This window comes from Phocoena sinus, chromosome 9 (genome assembly GCF_008692025.1).
Source record: "Phocoena sinus isolate mPhoSin1 chromosome 9, mPhoSin1.pri, whole genome shotgun sequence".
Taxonomy (NCBI): domain Eukaryota; kingdom Metazoa; phylum Chordata; class Mammalia; order Artiodactyla; family Phocoenidae; genus Phocoena; species Phocoena sinus.
Genome location: NC_045771.1, coordinates 100,715,544 through 100,722,934, shown reverse-complemented (window position 1 = coordinate 100,722,934; position 7,391 = coordinate 100,715,544). Strand labels below are relative to the sequence as shown.

The following is a 7,391-nucleotide window of genomic DNA, read 5'->3' as shown; positions in this document are numbered from 1 at the left end:
AAACTTCAGAGTTACTCTCCACTCCTCTCTCTCTCTCTCTCTTTTTTTTAATACTCTCTATTCTGTTCCGTTGATCTATGTCTCTGTTTTTGTGCCATACCATACTGTAATTAAAATTACTATAGCTTTGTAGTAGAGTCTGAAGTCAGGACGTGTAATTCCTCCAGCTCTTCTTCTTTCTCAAGATTGTTTTGGCTATTCAGGGTCTTTCGTCATTCCATACACATTGTAAATTTATTACTTCTAGTTCTGTGAAAAATGCCATTGGTATTTAACCTCCCTACTAGCTTTGTGTGTGGATGATTTCCTGCCTTTACTTTATGTTTTCCTTTACCAGTGAGCTTTTTTATTTTGTAATTTTCTTATTTCTAGTTGTGGCTTTTTCTTTTTCACCTTGAGAAGTTAACATTTATTGTAAAGCTGGTTTGGTGATACTGAACACTTTTAGCTTTTGCTTGTCTATAAAGCTTTTGATTTCTCCATCAAATCTGAAAGAGAATATACTTACCTGACAAGGGAGATACCATGATCATGAAGGTGGTTTTCCCAGGGCAAGGCTTATCCATTGTACTCTGGATGTGCTGACCCCTGCAAGTTCCCCAAATGGAAATTTGACTGCATAATTTGTGGTAGTGGGGGACTGCATTCACACTCTCCCCTGGTTAAAAAAAAAAAAAAATCTGAAACAGAGCCTTGCTGGGTAGAGTAGTCTTGGTTGTAAGTTTTTCTCTTTCATCACTTTAAATAAATTGTTCCATTCCTTTCCGGCCTGCAGGCTTTCTCCTGAAAAATCAGCTGATGGCTTAATGGGAGTTCCCTTATATGTTATTTGTTGCTTTTCCCTTGCTGCTTTTAATATTTTCTCTTTACCTTTAGTTTTTGTCATTTTGATTGCATGGACTCTTGGTGTCTTCCCCTTTGGGTTCAACCTGTACAGGACTCTCTACACTTCACAGACTTGGGTGACTATAACCTTTCTCAGGTTAGGGAAGTTTTCAGCTTTTATGTCTTCTAATATTTTATCAGGCCCTTTCTCTCTCTCTTGTCCTTCTCAGACCCCTATAATGAGTACATTACTGTGCTTGATGTTGTCCCAGAGGTCTCTTAAAACGTCCTCATTTCTTTTAATTCTTTTTTCTATTCAGCAGCAGTGATTTCCACTACTCTGTCTTCCAGCTCACTGATTTGTTACTCTGTATCATTTAGTCTAGCATTGATTCCTTCTAGTGTATTTTTCATTTCAGTTATTGTATTCTTCATCTCTGTTTGGTTGTTCTCTATATTTTCTAACTCTTTGTTAAAAACTTCTAGCTTCTTGCTCTGTGCATCCATTCTCCTCCTGAGTTCTTTGATCATCTTTACAATCATTAATCTGAACTCTTTCTCAGGTAGATTGCCTATCTTCACTTCACTTAGTTCTTCTTCTGGGGTTTTATCTTGTTCCTTCATCTGAAACATATTCCTCTGCCACCCCATTTTGTCTAAGTTGTTATTTGTATTCTTATGTTTGTAGTAAATTAGTTATGTTTCTTGACCTTGGGGGAGTGGTCCTCTGTAGGAGGCATCCTATGCATCTCAGCCCTGGTGAGTGAGGCTGGTTTAGAGGCTTTTGCAGGCTTCCTGGAGAGAAGGATTGGGGCCTGCCCACTGGAGGGTGGAGCTGGGTCTTGGTCCCTCTGGTGGGCAAGGCCATGTCTAGGGTCATGTCTAGAGTTGGCTCTAGGTTCAGGAAGTCTTTAGGCAGGCTGTCTGCTGGCACAGCCCCACCCAGTTAGTTGTTTGGCCTGAAGTTTCCCAGCACTGGTGCCTACAGGCTGTTGGGTAGGGTCAGGTCTCGGTGATAATGAGCCACCAAGATGGTAGCCACCAGCAGCAGTGTTCATGTGGTTTAATGTTCCCAAATATGTCTGCCACAAATGTCTATGCCCCCAGGGTAAGCCACAGCCACCCCACTGCCACTCCAGGAGACTCCCCAAGACCAGCAGGTAGGTCTGGCCTAGGCTCCTATCAAATTACTGCTTTTATCCTGAGTCCTGGCACATGTGAGAGTTTGTGTGTGCAGTTTAAGAGTGACGTTTCTATTTCCCTTAGTCCTGTGGGGCTCCTGAAATTAAGCCCTGCTGGCCTTCAAAGCCAAATACTCTGGGGACTCATCTTCCTCGTGCCAGACCCCTGAGCTGGGGAGCCTCACATGGGGAGGCTCTCACTCCTGTGGGAGAATCTCTGCAATATAATTATTCTCTATTTTGTGGGTCACCCACCTTACAAGTGTCGGATTTGATTATATTGCAAGTTTGTCCCTCATCCCCACCTCATTGTGGTTCCTTCTTTACGTCTTTAGATGTAGAAGATATTTTCTAGTAGGTTCCAGTCTTTTTCATCAATGGTTGTTCTACAGAAAATTGTGATTTTTGTGTGCCCATGAGAGGAGGTGAGCTCTGAGTCTTTCTACTCCGCCATCTTGGCCACCCTTCCTAGATAACACTCTTAAAGAAACTGCCTCCTGCTTTAAGTCTGAAGCACTAGGTGCTAGGTTTCAGCTCCCTTATGTTCCCTGGGTCTTGATTTCACATGATTAGGCTTCATAATGTGTGTTTAATGTTCTATTATAGCTACTTCTTTGCTTTATTAAAGATGAGTGGGTTTTTTTCCCTGTATTTTCATTCTTTGTAATTCGAATTGGATTTTAGAAATGGGATATAGAAAAATGCCTTAATTGTATCATATGGGTATTTAGTCTTTAGATGTTTTAAAACTAGGGAATAATAAAAACAAAATGCAGGGTAGTGGCTACTTCTGTATGGTGTCAGGGGAATGGGACTGAGAAAGAGTATGAAAGATGATGCAATGGTATAAATGATACTCTAGTTTTTAAGTTAGCAGCTGGGTTCCCAACTTTTCGTCTTGTTGCTATGCTTCATTACTTACTGTATTTTGCATGTATTTTAAAAATCAACTATTATATAATTTAAAAATTAATCATGCATGACCTGTCCCTTCCAGAGTAAAGGATTAATTAGATAGAGATTCACTGTTGAACAAAGAGGAAAAACGATTACCAGCTGAAAGTACAAATCTTCTTTGACTTACAATGGGGTTACAACCCAATAAACCAACTGTAAATTGAAAATATTGTAAGTTGAAAGTACCTTTAATACACCTAACTTACAGAACATCATAGCTTAGCCTGTCTACCTTAAGCATGCTCAGACATTTACATTAGCCTATAGTTGGGCAAAATCATCTAACACAGGCTTATTTTATAATATAGTGTGCACTATCTCAAATAATTTATTGAATGCTGTACTGAAAGTGAAAAACTGAATTGTTGTCTGGGTATAGAATGGTTATCACCCCATGATCCTGGGCTGAGAGGGAGCTGTGGCTACCACAGCCCAGCATCAGGAGAGGGGATCAGACTGCATCATGCTCACCAGGGAAAGGATCAAAATTCAAAGTGAAACTTCTACTGAAAGCATATCAATTTTACACCACTGTAAAGTCAAAAAATCCTAGGTCGAACCATTGTAAGTCAGAGACTGTTTATCCCATTACCGTGTCTTTATACAATGTCTAAGACTGTCCTGAGTTAACTGTAATGCTGAACTCCATAAAGGCCACCCTGGAGAGGACAGTGCTGTCATCTTTACCCTTCCATTATGTTGGCTTTCTGCTCTCTTTAATCATCAGGATTTTGGCTGCTTTATATTATTTAGTTGTTGCAACCAAAGAACCAGGAAACAGTAAGAAAAATCAAGTATTACATAAAGACAACTGGGAATTATAGATTCAAGTATTGCTGTTTCTCTCAGGATATTGACGTTCCCTCCAGACACTGCTCCATTTGTGTTCCGGTGTTGCTGCTGACAAGTTCAATGCTATTTTGATTCTTAATTGTTTGTTTGGAAACTATTTCTTCCTCAAGTTTTGCAACGATGCATGCTGGTGCCGGGCACACTGGTGTTCAGGTGTGCCTTTAGCTTAGAAACTCATATCCTTCAGTCTTGAGAAATTTCTTGAATCGTTGCTTTCATTATTTCCTCTCTTCTGTTTAATATGTTTCTTCCTTCTTTTGGAATTTCTATTCTTCAGCTGTTGGATGTCTCAGAAAATCTTCTCAATTTCTGGTCTCTTACCTTTTGTCTTCTTTATGTTCCGCTGTCTTAGAGAGTTCCTGTGCTCTATCTTTCATTCCTTCTACCTTTCAATTTTGTTGTCACATTTTTAACTTCTAAGAGCTCTTTTTGTACTTTGAATATCTTCTTCTTTTTCACCTTTATTTTTTAATAGTATCTCTTTATGTGTTTCATGCATTCATTAACTTTATCGCTCAGAGGATATTAATGGTAGCCACCTTTGAAGTTTCTGTCCTTCTGACTAGCAGGACACCTCCTATAGCACATGTAGGCATATTGGTTGTAGGCTCACTCTAGGTTATCCTGGCCAGGTCACTACCTTAGGGAAGCAGTTATCCAATTTTTTGGTATCAGAATCTCTTTACCCTTGTGAATATAATTGAGAATTCCAATGAGGTTTTCAGAAGAATAGGGAGTGGAGGAGAAAAGATAAATTGTTTCAGCAGAAGACTAGACTCAAGAGGAGTCCAGCCCAAGGCAACAACAGAGAGTATGGATGAAGTGTAGAGTACAAGGTTGAGAATGACAGGAAATTGGAGACATGGGCAAAACCCACACATTTCCAGATCCTACAATACAAGTTAAGGAACTAAGACCTCAGGAAGAATCCTGGAAGGGTTTTCATCTGGGGAGTGATATAATTTAAAACTAGCCTTTTTGGAAATCCCTTCTGCCTACAATATGGAAATAGAATAGAAAAGGAACAAGCCTGGAAACAGCAAGATTAGATTAGGGGCTCTGGAAGTAGTCCAGGGAAGATATAACATGGCCTTGAATAGGGCAGCTAACAAGAGGGTTGGAGAGAAGTGAAGAGATTTGTGAGATATTTAAAAGATGGAATCATCACAACTGGGTGACAGATTAGTTGGAAGGAGGAGGTGGGTGAGACACCAAGATGAGTCAAGGATCATCCCCAGATTTTTGTCTTGAGCAAATGAGTAAGTTATGACTTTTCACTGAAATATGGAAGGAACACATTTAAGAGTAGCCATTTATTTATTTATACATGAATTTGTTCATTATGTCAAATTATCTGAGCCAAATTACTCTGGATTCTGAATCCCTATTATTACTTAGTAAATAATAATTAATATTTATTAAACTCTTATTCAAGCCCTCTCTCTCTCTCTCTCTCTCTCACCTACACACACACATACACACATATATTTTTTTTTCATTTATTCCTCATAAGACACTTATGAATTAAGGACTATTATTATTCTTATTTTATGCTTCTTAAAAGAGGCACAGACTGGTTAATTAGACTTCCCGAGGACCCACAGCTTAGTGTCGGTGCAGGGAAGAGAAGAATCTGACTCTAGACAGCACTGGTAACCACTAGACTGTACTGTTCAGTGGTGTGTACGTGTGTGTGTTTTCCTAACAAGTCTTGGGGTTAGAGGCAAATAAATTAATTGTGGAACCCATTTTCTCCACTGATAACTTAATATTTTCTATTCCCATTTATTCAATCTTTATTTATTGAGTAACCTTGTATTTATCAGGCCTTGAGTTAGATAAAAATTCACATATGAAAAATCTAATTCGTGCCCTCAAATTAGTGAGGAAACAGGTGAAAGGACAATGACAACACAATGTGACAAGGTGGCTCAGCGGCCATGGGAGCACAGAGGCAGAACTCCTAAGTCGACTGGACTGGGGCGTGCGTGTATGTATATCCTGAAGGAGACACGGGGAGAGCTGTCCTAGTGCTGGGGTAAGAGTCACACACGTGAAGAAAGAAGAAGGAGACGCTTGAAGATGGAGCCACCTGTACAGAGAAAGAGGCAACTGAGAATCAGGTGGATTTCGGAAACTACACGTTGTACTGTTTAGACCTTCTCAACCTCCTTCAGTCCTAACACTCACAAAAATTTGAAGATGTTAGTATGGCACCCGAGGGTATGAGGCTGCCTGTAGGTCAACAGATATACGGGTCAGAACTCAAGGCAATTCTAAGATGCATGGTACTCTGCAGTGTCATGACTGCTACCTTTTCAAAAGAATCAATACGCACATTGCCAAAGGCTCAGAACAAATGACAGAATTTGGGCAAAGAAGTGGAGCAATAAATAATTATTTGTTTGTATATACAAGCATAAGATGCTCTCACTTAAGGCAAAACTAAACATTGGTTTTATTTGGAAAGAGAAATAAGTAGCTGGAGGGATGATGTAGGGAGAACACTTGTTATGATTTCTCCTTTCTTCCATTTTGAATTTTGACTGGTGGGAAATATGACTTATCCTCATATATAAACACAAAATTCACACTTTGCCAGGTTGGTGGGTTATAAGGAGCAGAGAATAATTATTTGTTTAATTATATTACAGACAAGGGCTCTTGTGCTATTTTATGTCCTCTGACTGTATGGTCAAGCATAAGGGCTTATTTTAAGCAATTTAAATCAGTCACTTTTTAAACAATTGATCAAACTGTCTAGTACCATTTCTTATAATGTTTATTATGCTCATATTTATATGTTAATCATAATAATCAGGACTGAACAACCGCAAAGATTCCACAAATTAGATTAGAGTGTGGAAAAACCTCATCATCTGGTGAATTGTGACCTCAACAGTTTTGTTCCAAACTAATGGGCAAAATTTTATGACCAAGCTGATACCCGAGAGCTCCACCTGCTTCTCCAGGGAAATAAGTCCAGGATGGAAGGCAGATTCAACTGTTAAATGTTAGAATATAAATGATGTGTCCAGAGAGGAAGAAGTTATAGCCTGGAAGCAGGTCTCTGAGGAAATTGCAACATCATCCCGTATCTGAGGTCATCTTGTCCTCAGATCTCAAGGACATTTTTCTCACTGAGCTGAAATCTAGGCTTCTCAAGGGAATTGAGCATAAAATCATAGAAATTAAAGATGATTTTTTTCAATCTCTTCATTTTATGGCTGCAAAATAATGCTCATGGAGGTTGAGTAAATAACCTGAATTAGTTGCAAAGCTAGACTAGAATGCAAGTCTCTGCATTAAACCCTACTTTATGAGCTCGTCATTGGACAGTGTAGAAAGAATGGGTGATGCCACAGCAAAATTCAAGTCTCCACAGATTCCAGGGACTGGTAATCCAGACCATTCAATCCACAAGTTAAAAAAAAAATGGCCCTTGAGATAAAGATTCCATTGTCAAATAAGTCTGAGAATTGATTGCATTAACTAGGGGTAAACAGACTTTCGTGTTTGGTTGGTAAGTTGGTTAGTTGGTTTTACTACAGGTGTCTTTAGGGCCTTTATATCTGA

The 7,391-nt window shown here is 39.2% G+C and overlaps 1 non-coding gene across 1 annotated transcript; it reads left to right on the top strand.

Moving 5' to 3' along the window:
* The first annotated feature begins 500 nt into the window (after positions 1-500).
* Positions 501-661, top strand: LOC116759934. Its single transcript, XR_004351596.1, has one exon. It is a non-coding gene; the product is annotated as a U1 spliceosomal RNA (small nuclear RNA).
* The last annotated feature ends 6,730 nt before the right edge of the window (positions 662-7,391 follow it).